Raw genomic sequence first — 16,281 nt, 5'->3', positions numbered from 1 at the left:
ATACTTAGTAAGTAAGCAAGCAACAAATAATAGCTCTTCTATGATTTCCTGCTATTTCCCATTCCCAGGAGGGTTATATTCAGTTTGACCCACTAGACCTGTCTCTTCTGGGGTAGGGGAGACTCTCTTCCTAGTTTTCTATCCCAGTTGACATGAATCAAGAAAGGCATCAGTGGGAAGAATAGCAGAGGAAAAGATGAGAAGGATTGGGAACCTAAGAGCAGAAAGAAAAAGACTCTTCTCTGGGTGGTGCTGGTGACAAGTGAGCAGATATGGAGATTGTTTGGGAAATGGTTTACTGCCTGTTTGGTTACAACTCCCGTCCACATTCATAATGCCACACATGTCCTCCTGCTACACCCTCCAGGATTCTGCAGTGGGTGCTCGTGCACACTTAGAGTGATGGATGGACGTGTTTGTACTGACTTAGAGGAGGGACATTAGAAGAGGTAGAAGAGGATGGTCAGGAAAAATGAAGAAAACTCTTCTCAGCCTCAAAAGAGACCATAAAGCCTGGAGCTATTTTCAGTGTGGCCCAAAAGCTTGGCACCGTTTCTCATTTTGTTGACTTATTTTATTTTTCTGCATCTGTCTGGTCATACCCAAGAGAAGGGATAATATTTTTTCCTGAGTCCTTGCAGCACGAGGCCAAGTAGATGGACTCTGGGAAAGAGAGTAAGTGAATGTTTTGGCCTTATCTGTTCAACTGATCAAATAGCCTTTCTCACAGAGCCATTATTTTCTCTTGTTCTTTCAGATTGTGTGTGTGTGTGTGTGTGTGTGTGTGTGTGTTGAGTGTCTTCATGTCAAAATGTATCTGAAATTTAAAGGACATGTAGCTTTAAATTTAAAGCTACTTTTGGCTTCAAAAGAATCCTTTCTAGCTTTTATCTTGCTTGTGCTGAGGTTTATTACATATATAACATATTCTTTTTATGAACTCTGAACATTTATAATTTCCAACAAACATGAGACAACGGCCTAAAATTCAAAATGGAAACAAAATAAAAACAAAAAACAGCCTTCTATTTTCTACTCACATACATGGTCATTTCTGAGCAGAACCAAGTCCCAAATCATCATATTTTCAAACTTGAAGGCAATTAAAGACCAAGAAACGGAGGCTCAGAGTATTTAAGTTACATAGTAGTGCTGCTCATTTAATTGGTCTCAGAAAACAGATCTGTGGTGTCTATTTCAACGCTCTGATTCACCAAGATTTACCCTACCACCCTTGATTTGAATCCACAGTCCCATAGCTATTAAAATCCTAAATGGATTCAGAAAAAATACCTGTGATGATTAGTACACTAAGACCTAAATCAAATCCATTTGATTTCCATGGATTTATAAGTCATTTTATAAGCTGGCTAATTAATTTATCAGAACAAGTTTCTGGAAGATGACTACCCTCATTCCCCACCGTGGGAGAGGATAATTAAAAGCCCTCAGTGAATGGCTTCTTTCCTAAGAATAGGGACACCTTACTGGTGATCTGTAAGACTGAGGCAGTCTGTGAGACTGCCTCCTGCCACAGTCAAAGGCAGATACTCTTTTCTGCTCAGTGTGTTTGGCATTTTCCAAACTCCTGAAAAGGGTAAAACTGAGATAGACATTTCCAAGTATAAATTAAACAAACAAACAAACATTTAAAACTTTAGGTTTTTTGTTTCAACTTAAATTTTTTTTACTCTTATTGTCAATACATGTACATAGCTATGAAATAATGATAAATGATAATCTTCTCTTTCTTCTCATCCCTGAGTGAAACATTTTAAACTCTCTTTGCTCTCTCCTCTGGTTTTAGCCTTGATATACTATTACTACTTGATTCCTAGGTTTTAGACATTTCTACTGGCTTCTTTTTATGGTGGTTGGGAACTTGGCTCTCCACCACCCTCCAAATTTCTTCCCTTCCTTTTCTCACTTATGACATATAATAAGACCACAGTTTTAGTAGAGTTGAAATTCACATTATTATGATGGTGTAAGTAAATACATTTTACTGAATAATCTACTTTTATTGTTGTTTCTCCTTCTTGTTTTTAAAAACATTTTATTGGAATGTAAAACTGTCTTTTTTTTTCAGTCCCACAATCTCCTATGTACTCACAAATGTTTTCCAAATGCTCTACTCGATCAGCTACACATGTTTAAGAAGATTTTCCCAAATAGTTTGATATGATCCTTTATCAGTTGTCACTCTGGCGTACACACACTTCTGATTCAATTTCTTTTTTCTCCAGGCCTGCTGCACAGAATCAACTTGGGACCTCAACCTGCTTCTGTGTGGGATTTCCCATCTCTTTAATCATGTGCTTTCCTCTTCATTTAATTCTTTCACTTTTTTTGTGTGTAATTCTTCTTAAATTAAAACTTAAATTTTTTAAAAATTAAAAAGTTACAATTCAGGGAGAATATAATGAATCCATATATGCTTATCACTCATATTCAAAAATTATCACATTTGCCACATTTAATACATGCGCCTCTTTTTTTCCCTCCTCCTTCTCCCCTCTACTCTGCTCTCCTGCTCCCTCTCTTCCCTTCTCCCTTGCTAAAGTGTTTTAAAGTGAAAGACACTATTTTAAGTCACGACACTGGATGAGCAGACTACATTCTATATCAGATCAGATCAGATCAGTCGCTCAGTCGTGTCCGACTCTTTGCGACCCCATGAATCGCAGCACACCAGGCCTCCCTGTCCATCACCAACTCCCGGAGTTCACTGAGACTCACATCCATTGAGTCAGTGATGCCATCCAGCCATCTCATCCTCTGTCGTCCCCTTCTCCTCCTGTCCCCAATCCCTCCCAGCATCAGAGTCTTTTCCAATGAGTCAGCTCTTCGCATGAGGTGGCCAAAGTACTGGAGTTTCAGCTTTAGCATCATTCCTTCCAAAGAAATCCCAGGGCTGATCTCCTTCAGAATGGACTGGTTGGATCTCCTTGCAGTAGTGACAAAGAGACTCTGACTGCATCACCCAAGTTGCTGACATCTGCACACAGGAAGGTTTTTCCTGGCTTTTTCAGTTACTCAAACCAATGCATTCTTTTTTCAAGGAACATTGAGTTAGGTTTCTGGCACATGCAATATTTTCAAGTTGACCAGAAGTTTTGGCACACTGATTTCAGAACTTCTTTTTTCAAGATCATTGCACTTAAACTAATCCCCAGATAAGCTTGCTCTTTGTGCTATTGGTATCCAGTAGGTGAAATGTTTAATTTATAATATTCAACTACAGAGATATAAATATAAAATAATGTGATGTTTGCCTCCTTTGAAAATATACTTCTTGTATAATACCAGTATAAAGACTAAGATTTGACATTCAGTGGGAAAACTATTTTGTTCATTAGGAACTGTACAAAGCTGATGGTGAAGGGCTTCCTATATCCATTAAAGAAATGTTATATAGCTCAGTTAACATTAATCTAAGAGAGTAAATACAGCAGTCTTTGTATTACAAACCAGTAAGTGATGGAACAATGATAACTAGAAATTATGTCCATGAATTAGCACATTAGCTCCCATAAAATTGTTCCATAGTAGTATTAATTCCATAGTAGTATTTTTACTCAGGTATTCTTATCTTCATTATTAAAAACATTTTTATAATTCTTTGTGTTTTCTGAATTGTATTAACAGAATAGCTGAAATCAATTTGATGTGAATAGTTCAGAAATGCTGATAAAAATCTCTTCCTGATCACTTTCTTATATATGGCTCCATTCTCCATGAGGTCTTTTGCTTTTAACAGTACACAGATCCCAGAAACTTGCAGCTTTCTGAATAAATAACTTCATTTCTAGTTCTATTTTCTGCTCTTAGATGTTTATCCCCAGCAGATAAGGAAATTAGGTTTATTATGAGCAATTTATTGATGTATTTACAATAAGTTCTTCCCATTAATCTTACTTATACTGTGCTTCACATGTTTTTAGTAATCATCTTTTGAAAAGGTTATGCAAAAAAAGCTTGAAGTAGCAGGGATTAATAAACTTATTCACATATGTGTTTATTAACATACAGATTAAAGTAACATAAAGAGTAAAATGCTTCCCCCTAGTGACAAAGAAGAGCATAATTATAACTCAATTTAATAGGAATCATCTCAAATTCTTACCAGTAGGTTGGGTGAAAATATTTAACTAAGTGGTTATTTTAATGATGGCAATAATATTTTTTTAACTCCCAGGGATTTTGACATGATCTCATCTTACTAGCCTCCTAAACCTGACCATGGAAGGTTATGTTTTCTAAAAATAGCAGGTTCTGTTTTCTAAAAGTGGCTAGATACTTATTCCATTCTCCATGTGCTTCTTGAATTAAGACCACCTTCTTATCAAGAGGTGTGTGTTCTCTCTCCTCTTGAAATTTTTTTAAAGGGGAATAATGACTACTACTTGGACTAAGTGTGCAGTTAGAAGTGATGCTGTGTGGCGTCAGAGGCTAGCCCATAAAGAGGTTGCAACCTGTGCGTGACTTGCTCTCTCCTGGGATATGCACCTCGAAAGTTCCAAGCTATCATGTAAGACATCCAGATACTCTAAAGCCAGCAACCTGGAAAGACCATGTGGAGAGACCAAAGGGAGGCAGAGAAAAACATCAGAGGATTCCCAGACGTTCCAGTCTTGCCAGCCTGGGTACCAGACACGTAAGTGAATTAGCACCCTTTGCCTGCAACCGTGTGAGAAAGTCAGAGGCAGAAGTGCCCGGCTGGGTCCAGCCAAGTCCAGCAACCATGTGAAGAAACATTACGTTTTTAAGGCGCTAAGTTTTGGTGGGTAGTTACAGTCATAGTAAATAGAACACTGGCTCTTCTCCATGGCTCCCTCATTCAGAGACCAGCGTCCTTATTCATAACAGTCCCCGATTTTTCATATCACTTTGTTTCAAGCTTTTCTGAGATCCAGATGGGGCATTCCAATTGTGTATATAAAATTTCATGGTCTCAAATGTACCTGTTGGGAGAGAGTGCAAATCATATGCAATAGACAGCAATGTGTGGTATCCATTCAGGGAGAGAACCAATAACAGGCAGCAATAATGCAATTTGCCACAGTCACCAAAGTTGTGTGAGTCTATTAATGAGATAGGAGGAAAAAAGGTTTTCTCTCTATATATGTAGGAATAACCTACATGGTGACATAGAAAAAGGATTAAAAAGATACCCATCAAAGCACTAGCAATTCTCTGACATGGGGCTAGAAATGTAAAACAAATGAAGAAAGACTCCAGTTCTCCTTAAACCTCTGTAGTGCTTGAATCTTTTACAAGAATCCAAGCAACTGAGGGGGTCTGAGGCTGAGAGCTGCTACCTGCCACATCCAAGGTCACTCAGCAGTCAAAATCCAGAGCTGGATCTAATTCAGAATTGTTTGCAGTGTATTTTGTCTGGTCCCTGCCTTTGCCCATCTGTATGTGCCTTGCGTATTTTCCTGTTGTCATCTGAACATGTACAAAGAAAAATGACCATATGGGCTGTATTTCTGGCTGTTTTCTTTTCATTCCAGCATTTGTATATGAGGTCATAGTTATTTAATTTTGCTTTGCTGCTTCCTCATACCCTCCTTCAAGTTATTAAAAAAGTGTTGATGGTAGGAACATTAAAAAAGTCTTTGGTGTTACCCAGAAAATAGAAGCTGTATACCAGTAGAACTGATCCATAGTCTTCTTAGAGAAATTAGCACCAGCAATAGATCTGTGTTTTCCTTCACAGAAAGGTTCTATAGACAGGATTAAAAAAAAAATTTCCATGAATTAATTGTGAACATATCTTGCTTATAACTGAGAATTTGGGCTTATGATTCAACTGTCATTAATGTGCAAATTGTCTCAAGATACTGTGAAGAAAGCTGAGCGTCAAAGAATTGATGCTTTTGAATTGTGGTGTTGGAGAAGACTCTTTAGAGTCCCTTGGACTGCAAGGAGGTCCAACCAGTCCATTCTGAAGGAGATCAGCCCTGGGTGTTCATTGGAAGGACTGATGCTAAAGCTGAAACGCCAGTACTTTGGCCACCTCATGCGAAGAGTTGACTCATTGGAAAAGACTCTGATCCTGGGAGGGATTGTGGGCAGGAGGAGGAGGGGACGACAGAGGATGAGATGGCTGGATGGCATCACTGACTCGATGGACATGAGTTTGAGTAAACTCCTGGAGTTGGTGATGGACAGGGAGGCCTGGCGTGCTGCGATTCATGGGGTTGCAAAGAGTCCGACATGACTGAATGACTGAACTAATCCTTTTTTCCTCCCTTACTTAGTTTTTATAGTGATACAACAAGGAAACAAAATGCATATGTATCCTCTTAAAAGATGTGAAATTTTACAAAACAGGTAATTTATAGAGTTAAACTACACAATTCCTTCATATATAAAAGGAATTCTTTTAAATGCCATGAATCTAATACACTTAGTATTTTGTTTATAGATCACAAGGAAACAGGAGATGATGATGGGAGAGAAGCCCGAGAAAGGTAAAATGTTTTAGGAAACAGTAGTGATTAAAGATCAATAAAAAATGAAAAAACAAACAAACAAACAAACACTAGGAAAATGGTTAGGCCAAGAGGAAAATATTAAATTCATAATAAGTTTCATAAAAATGTGATATCAAATGAACATTTTTATGGTTTGTAAGATGGAAAGTGTCTTTTCCTTTGTAATAATAGCTATCTTTCACACCGAGGAGAGGTATGATTGTGTATTTTGTGAAAACAAGACATGCCATGAATGATGAAAATGATAAAGGGCTCTATTTCAGCAAATCACTGGCAGAAAACAAAGCCCCAGACAAGTGGATAGAGCTCCAGCAGTGTTGAAAGTAGAATACTGTTTCCTTATTCTACCATGCACTTTGAAATCTAGACATTATTGCCAAATATAAAAAGGTGATCTGTGCATTTGTATGCTGAATAGCATGCATTCTTAATGCCTTTTGGTGATTCTGTTGTAAGAGCATATTTAGTCCTTGCTTTCATTTTTACTATCGAAGTAAATTAAACCATCTATAAAGTCCTAAGCAGCCAAAGCTCTTTTCTCTCTATTTGTCAGCAAGAACTAGCTGGGCTCTCAGAAAAGGACTTTCCCCCTGCTCATCTGCTGTAGCAGCTTTGTTTTGCCAAGATGGCTACAGATATGCAGGCTGCATAGGAAATACCAGGCTGTAATACTGCTTTCCACTGTCGGTGGGGAAGCAGATTCAGAAATCTAGGGAGTCAGTTGTTCAGTGTTTTAGTTACGTAGCCTGGGAGTCTGGCCATGGACTCAAATCTGAAATGCAGCGACGTCAGACTGAATCTGCTCTACTATCGCATATTAGAAAAACCTCTCTTTCTTCCCTCCTAAATGACAACATCCTTATTGCTATTTCCTCTCAAATGTAGAAATATTATATATTTTGAGGAAAAAATTATGTATGATGTAGAAAGGGAAATTCTGTCCCCTTCCCCTAATGTCATCATCTCCTAGACATAACCCACTATTAATATTTTGTTATAAATCATTCCAAATGTTTCCTATAAATGTGAGCACAATTTTGTTTCTCTGAAATGAAAATATGCCTTTTTGCTTTGTTGTGAGCTCTTTTATCTTAGCCCTGTGTATTGGGCATCTCTCTGCATAGCTATCTACAGACCTATAGCTCATTCTCCAAACTGCATTATTATTATTTATTTCACCGAACCTAAAATGATGGGCATTACCTGTGTTATATATGGTGCACAAGGAATATATTTTCACTTCCATTTTCCATGCTTAATGTTTCATTTCCTCTGAGAAATCCCCCCAATGTGGAACTGTGGGGTCAAAGAGTATGCGTGATTTACACTGTAGCGCACGTTGCCAATGGCCCTCCAGGAATATCCTAAATACGTTCCCACTGGCTGTGTGAAAGCATACATCTCCCACATCTTTGCCCAAACCAGATATGTAGCTCTAGTTGTGTTTTCTTCAGGAGAAGGCTCTGTCCTTTGCTTTGGGGAGGCTCTATCCTTTTGCTCTATCCCTGCTTCCAGCCTCTGTCCCATCCAGCTTGTTAGTGCGTTGCTGGTCATTGTTGGTTTTTTGCTGTATTGGTCTTTTGCTTTTCCTCTAGCTGAGCAGAGGTGTATTTTCTTTTTGTCTCTGACATAGATTCTCACTGTATTTGTACACACACACACACACACACAGAATCACAAATCATCACAAATACACCTCAGCATGATCTCTCCGCCTCTCACACATACCACATCACACACAAAATAACATATGCAGTCCTATCACACACACACCATAGCGTCTAATAGAGTGTTGTCACAGCAATCACAATCAAATCAGGTTTCTGGCCAGAGCAGAGGCCCATCACTTCTAGGACACTTCAAATACTTCCAGATGACTGTGGTCTTTCTTGGGTGTCACCTTCATCATCTCAGTTCCCCAGTGCCTTGCTCATAGAACTTTTCTACAAGCTGTTTCCTCCTTGCTGGGCACATCTGCACTCTCACAGCACAGAGGCTGCTGTTAAAAAAAGGCAAGAACTGAAGTTCTTGTGTACTGACTCAAATATACAGGAAATACTTTAGATCTGTTCTCTCACCCACATCAATATGTATTATTTCCCCTTGAATTATGTCACATGGATTTTGAAGAATTAAACTGTGGAAAGGCCAAAATAGATCCAGTTTTGTCTAGTTTCTGCAGAGAACATTCTGATTTACCATTAGCCCAATGTTTCTTTCTAAATGCAGTTTTCTTTATTGATTTCTTCCCCTCTGTCACCAGCATTGCTCAAAACAGAACTACTAAAATATGCTGACCTCCTTCGTTCCTCCGAGGTTCTTAACAATAAGACTTATGCAGAACGTATCCTTTAAATCCACTACTTAATTAAAATACAAAGTTAGGTTGGAAAACATAAATAACAGAGCTGATAAGGAATTTGTATATGAACACTATTTTTCCCTCTAGTTTTCTGCGTATAAATCTGGGTCTAAGTCTTTCGAGAGAAGTTTGCCAAATGGGCCTGGGTTTGCACCCTATGTCTGTATGAGCTCATGATCATTTTCCTTTCTGAGCTTCATTTTTTTGGGGGGGTGTTTAAAATGGAGTTAATAAAAGTACCACTAGCCTTGAGGATTAAATAGGTACACTGGACAATATAGTGATGGTGAAGTCGCTCAGTTGTGTCCGACTCTTTGCCACCCCATGGACAGTAGCCAACCAGGCTCCTCCGTCCATGGGATTTTCCAGACAAGAATACTGGAGTGGGGTGCCATCACTGAACAATATAAGACTTCTCTAAATATAATAATGTTATTACCTGGTAAAAATATTATTTTTATTCATTCAAAAGTCTAGGGAGGTGTGTATGGATGTGCATTTTAGTTCTCTTATATGCGATACTGGACTTTACTAGTATATGAAATTAGTCAATATTCATGGATCCCCTAATGTCGACTAGGCTCAGAGATAACCCAGATATGGTCCCATTCTCAAGGATTCTCATTTCCCTTGGGACGCAGAAACTGTGTACTGTGTGTACATTGTGACAGTAATTATTGCTTACATTTATTGTCTGTGTGCTATGTGGTGGACTCTAAATACTTTGCATGGATTAGTTCATTTAATCCCTATAGTCAAATATGTGAGGAACATGCTCCTGCTATGCCCATTCTACAGATGATTAGACTGAGGCAATAGAATTTAAGGAGTTATCCTAGTTTGCTAGGATGAGGAAGGGTCAGGTGCATAAACTACACCACTTTAGTGGAGGTGTGTGGGTAGGAGGCAGGAACATAGTCCTGGAAGAAGAAATGCTTCCTTCCCCAAATTCTTCATTTCTTCTTTTTAAAAAAGTCTTCATTGAATTTGTTGCAATATTGCTTCTGTTTTATGTTTTAGTGTTTTTGACTGGGAGGCAAGTGGGATCATAGCTCCCTGACTAGGGATTGAACCCATACACCCTGCATTGGAAGGTAAAGTCTTAACCACTGGAATACCAAGAAAGTGCCCCTTTCATCCTTTTTTAACATGTGACTTTCCTCACAATGTTCTTCATTCTTTTGGTTTTGGTCACAGAAGGGGTTTTCCTCTTGTCAACGTGCAAATACCACTGGATAGGGTTAACCCACAGAAGATAAAGTTATTCTGAAAAGTTCATCCGATCTTTAAGGTGATGAGTCAGGAGAGAATCTGAGACATTGGATGAGAGGGAGGAACCCTGGGCTGGAGGGCGGGGAAGAAGAGTGGGATTAGGAGCATGGATGCGCAGCCTTGAGACACATCCTCCCTTGTATTAATATATGCATGGCTCAGTCCCTTTGCTCTTCACGTGAAACTATCACAACACTGTTAATTGGCTATTGTTGTTGCTGGTGTTCAGTCACTAAGTCATGTCTGACTCCTTGAGATTCCACAGACTGTAGCATACTAGGCTTCCCTGTCCTCCACCATCTCCTGGAGTTTGCTCAAATTCATGTCCATTGAGTTGGTGATGTTATCATCTCATCCTCTGCCACCCCCTTCTCAGCGATATTCCAATATAAAATAAAAAGTTTTAAAAAAAGACACATCCTCCTTTTTATGTTTATGTATTTATAATATCTGCTCTGGGAGCTCTATATTCCTTTCTATAGGTCTGGAGTTTTTCTGACATCTTTCTCCTTCTGCCTAAGCAACTCATTTTATTATTTCATGTGTCTCTGCACTGATGGTGACAAGTTTACTTGGCTGGCCTTTCTGCAAATGTCTTTATTTCATCTTGGTTTTTGAAGGATATTTGGCTGGATATAGAACTTTATGCTGAGAGTTTTCTTTGTTTCTGCTTTTTATACACACACCCAAATTTCTTTCAAAGATTTATACTGTTTAATGCCAAAATAAGTATTTGGGGTTAAAAATATATGTATAGATGAGATATAAGACAAGGACAACTGGGTGGAGAGAATTATACTGATAAAAGTTTATTACACTGTTCATGAATAAATATAATATTTGAAGACAAAAGGAAAGACTCATCCTCCCTGCCTATCACTCGGGCAGAGCTTTGTCTCGTCTGGCCCTTCTCTGGAGAAAGAAATGGCAACCCACTCCAGTATTCTTGCCTGGAGAATCCCATGGACAGGAGCCTGGCGGGCTACAGTCCACGGGGTCACAAGAGCTGGACACAACTTAGCAACTTAGCTACCACCACCACCTGGCCCTTTTCAGGGTCTGTGAGTCCCACCTGCTTTCCTGAAATCACTTTTCACCTACCATGCCTCTTTTTAAAGACTTTTTCTTTAAAATGTGATTATTTTTAAAGTCTTTATTGAATCTGTTGTAATTTTGCTTCTGCTTTATATACTTTTTGATTTGTTGGCCAGGAGGCTTGTAAGATCTTAGTTCTCTGACCAGGGATCTAACCCACACCGCCATCATTAGAAAGGCAAAGTCTTAATCACTCGACCACTAGGGAAGTCCCCCTGCCTGCTTATTAATTCCTCCTCTATTTTAGGACCTTCACCTTATTTTATATCCTCTATCCCACCTTTTCTCTCTTCCTCTGAGGCATAAAATGGGTCCAGGATTAAGGATTTGGGGCATCCCACCCCCATGGAGGCACAGGTGCTTGTTTGTAATTCTTTTACTGTTAATAGTCTTTTCTCAGAAAGTAACCCAGGAGGCATTTTTGAGAGCCTATTTTATTTTTTTAAGAAAGGGAATGAAGAAGATGGTTTTTTACTACTGTTTATTTTTTAATTATAAAAGTTACACTTATTAAAGAACATTTGAAAATATAGAAATATATCATGATAAAAATCACTCCTAGATACTGTTCTGTCTCCAGTGGATCTTCCCAACCCGGGGATCAAACCTGTGCCTCTGTGTCTCCTGCATTGGCAGGTGGGTTCTTTACTGTCTGAGCCACTGGAGAAGCCCGTAAATACTGTTAATAATTTGGGAGAATACTTTAGACCATTTAAAAACATTGTGTGGTTTTTAAAACACAGTGTAATCATTTTATTTACATGTACATATGCCTAACTACATTTGCTTGTATATATAAAATATTTGTGGATGTATATATAAATATTGTGTATGTATATATACATATATATATATATGTATATATATAAATTCTGTGGGGGCAGAAAAGGATTTCATTAAGATTCAGTTCTTATATGCTAGTCACTTCAATCAGTGCAGGTCTATTGACTTCTGTATCGAATGTCTGTCATCACAGCTGTGTTTTAATCTAAATTGACCACTTGGGCATCTGTTAACCTTTCAACACTGCTTTGTGATATAGGTGCAATCTCAAAGCTTTCCTGATTCAGTCTTGCGAGTCTGAGCTTTCCCTGACATCATTCTAATGCACTAGAACATAGGAGATTTCACTTCTCTCACTCATTGGCAAGTATCTCAGACTCTTAAGTGCATCTATCTCCCAGTGCTCCTCCATGTCCTTTCACTCTGCTGCCTGTTCAATACTAGATTATGGAACTGAAACTCTAAGAAGGGACAAGAAGGCAGCAATGGAGAAGTGATCGGAAAGGTTGCCATTGTCCGAGTCTGCGATAAATATCCTTTCCCAGACATTATGAATGAGGCTGCCTTCTTGAGGAAGGATTGATTTGCTCAACAGAATGTATGGAAAACGACAGAGAAACACTAGGAAGCAGAGGGAGTGGTGGGGAGCAAGATGAGTAGCGACTTCAGAAAGTTTAGACTCTGTTTTTAGGACAATGACTCCAGGGATTGAGATTAAAATTAAAATGAGAATCTTTGCATTATTCTCCCAAACTCTTCATGTGATTTCTTTTGAGTAAAGGATAATAAATGCAGCAACTGAAAATACTGGGAGGAATTATTTATCAACTACTCTTTTATTGCAGGGAGTTGTTTCCCCTCTTCCCATGGCCCACTCTAAAAAATCTTCTATCTTCACAGGGGATATACAGTCCCCTCAGAACTGTAAGATAAGGGGAGGGGGAAGTCCTCCTTCCTGTGGAGATAATTGGAATTGAAACATTTCATATGCTTTAGAGTAGGAAATTGAGGAACTAAATTGTACACAAAGAACAAAGGAAGTTATTCAGCATGTCAGCCTTGCCCCTGTATTGGCTTTGAACCCAGTCTGGAACTGAAATTAAGCTTTGCCATAGCAACACTAAAGATTTCTTTAGGCTAAAAGCACCTTTGTAGGAAAAAATATGGGATGATCTCAAGAGGGACAGGGTGTGTGGAGGTAGAAAGAAATGCATTTTAAAAGATAAAATTCTGAAATGAAAATTCACTCCTTCTAATCCGTGATTAAACATTGTGACAAAAGAACCTTTAATCCCTTATAGTAAATCTCTCATACTGGTTTCTTCAACTCTTCTGATATGTTGATGTGAAGTCCCTAGGGCTCTTCTTTGCTTAGGCAGAGTTCCATCCATGTGTATAACTGTCTCCAGATACCAAGCCCTTGTAAAGGAGAACTGTTTAACCTTGCTTGTTATCACTGATTCATGTCAATACCTAGTCCATGGGTCATACCACAGCCAAATCTAGCCCACTCACTTTTTCCTAAATGAAGTTTTTTGGAACTCAGACAGCCACTCTTTCAAGTACATGGTTTATAGTTGCTTTTGCACTATCACAGAAGAATTTAGTTTTGACAGAAATCCTATGACCCACAAAACCAAAAATATTCACTTTCTGACTGTTTACAGGAAAAGCTTGCTAAACATTGCTAGTTTATTAGACCATGGAAAGGCCAAATTTCTAGGTTTAAATTTGCATTTCCTATATCCAGTCCCAGAAATCTCCCATGTCAATTGTTCTCTCTGGTCAGATAATATTGCACATGGCCTCTGCCCATATTTCTATAACATTTTTCCTGCCAAGCACAGCAGTACTAAAATAATAATAAACAGTGGTTTGAATTTTTTGTAGATATTTTATTTGTGTTTTGAATGTAAAGCATGAAATACATTTGGTTCTTCAAAAAGAACAGAGATATTTGGGAAATGATTGAATCTGGGTTGCATTAGAAAGTCAATTAATTATTTACTGCATCAGTATGATGCATATTTGCATAAATAAAACACTTTCCAAACAAACATAATCATTTTCCACTGCACTTTCTAAACAAAAGAGATTAATTTCACATTTTTAAAGTACAAGACCACCCCCATGCCATGTGAGATATAAACTACTCTCTGAAAGTTATATATATAAATGTAAACATCTGAATAATTAAACACATAAATGCACGGATTATAGATAAACATCTCCACAGAAGTTGTTTCCTATTAATTGTGCCAGTTGTATTAGAGGCATCATTCCTCAGCCTCTAAAACATGGCTTGCCTTTTAGGCATGTCGGAGTAAATATGGTGAGCATAAGGGAACTGATTTTTCATTTTTAGAGTGTTCATACCGTCAGTGAAGAGGGTGGCAGAGGATAAGGTGGTTGGATAGCATCACTGACTTAATGCACATGAACTTGAGCAAACTCCAGGAGATCGTGGAGGACAGAGAAGCCTGGCGTGCTGCAGTCCATGGGGTCACAAAGAGTTGGACATGACTTAGTGACTGAACAACAACCCTCTAACTAGTTGAGGACATGACGGCCAACTTCACATCAAAAGTCACTGGGGCTCAAACGGTTTCAATTTGTGGGTGGATGTGTTCTGTACCACAGAATATTATGCTTCACTTGAGTATCTTCACAGCAGCTTGATACAATCTCAAATTGCTCTTTTTAAACTTTTACTATAAAGTGTCCCATATCCCTGCTTCTCTCTCGAGTCCCAGCTGTCTCATCCTCCTTTACCATAGACCCTTTCTTGCTTGCCTGTTGGCCTCTGGGTCTCTGATTACTTTGTCCTCTGTGTCCCAAAGCACTTACTTCTCGTATAACTCTCATTTGGCATTTCCTGAGTCCCTAACTACACTGTGTGTTCTTTTAGTGCAAAGGATGAATTCTGTCTGCCTTGCAGTCTTAGCAAGAAGCATAACAGTACAAATAGTAAGCTCTCAGAAAACTGCTGATGATGAGAGCATCATGCTGTTTGTGTGCTAAGTCATGTCCAGCTATTTATGTTCCTGTGAATGCTAGCCCGCCAGGTTCCTCAGTCCATGGGGATTCTCCAGGCAGGAATACTGGAGTGGGTTGCCATGCCCTTCTCCTGACCCAGGGATCGAACCCATGTCTCTTATGTCTCCTGCACTGGCAGGCAGGTTTTCTACCACTAGTGCCACCTGGGAAGCCCCATTGTGCTGTTTAGGTTTTTCCTTTTGCTCATTCTGATGGTTTTAGTCCATCTCCATTTATCGCTGGATCAAATGGCTTAAACCAGGTTTTGACCAGGTTGCTTTTTGTTTGTTTTCCCCTCTCCTTCTTTTAAATTGATATTTCCTGTTGGTATCCAACAGGCCTGAACCATTCTCTCTTCTGCCAGACACCACCAAGCCCTACCTTGCCTTACTTTGTTCTTTGATTGTCTATCCTTCCTTCAGGAAACTTTCAAGAATTTCCTCTAATTATTTTCACCTTGTTAGCACCATCTAGGGGCCAAATTTATCTCGGACTCAATCCTGTAATTTTAGCTGACTCTTGTTTTGGTGGGTGGAGGAGGAGACGGGTGCTTAAGTCTGTGGTTGTGGCTGAAAAGTGAATGTTGGACAAATAGTTCTAAAATTTCTTTGGTCATCTTGTTACTTCCTCTGGGTCCCACATGCTCCTTATTTGTAGCTCTGTTTGGCTACTTCTTTACTCTGTGTTACGTTAGAGTTAGCCATCAGGGAAGCCCCTGGTGGCTCAGACAATAAAGAATTCGCCTGCAATACAGGAGATGCGGGTTCAATCCCTGGGTCTAGAAGATTCCCTGGGGAAGGCAATGGCTACCCATTCCAGTATTCTTGCTTGGAGAATCTCATGGACAGAGGAGCCTGGAGGGCTACATTCCATGGGGTCACAAAGAGTCAGACATGACTGAGCAACTGTGCACATACATACGTTAGAGTTGGTTCTCTCTCCACCCTTGTTAGACTTTGAGAATTTTGAAAAAAAGACAGTGTGGACATGTTTCTGTGGCATACCAGCTCAGCAGGGGGATAAGTTTGCAGTAGGTACTCCAAAGTTTTTGGAGTTTAAATAAAACATTCTTCTTTGCCCTGGAACTAAGTTCATCTTGTGAGTAAGGACTATTTCTACTGCAAAGAGCTGCTGTTCTCAAATATTATAAAATTGTCATCTGGATTCACTGCCAGCCTAAAACCTTCTTCAAAAAGATCAACTCCTTATATCTTAAAGCATATGTTCCTA

This window comes from Bos taurus, chromosome 3, assembly GCF_002263795.3.
Source record: "Bos taurus isolate L1 Dominette 01449 registration number 42190680 breed Hereford chromosome 3, ARS-UCD2.0, whole genome shotgun sequence".
In the NCBI taxonomy this organism is placed as follows: Eukaryota; Metazoa; Chordata; class Mammalia; order Artiodactyla; family Bovidae; genus Bos; species Bos taurus.
This window is presented reverse-complemented; position numbering follows the sequence as displayed.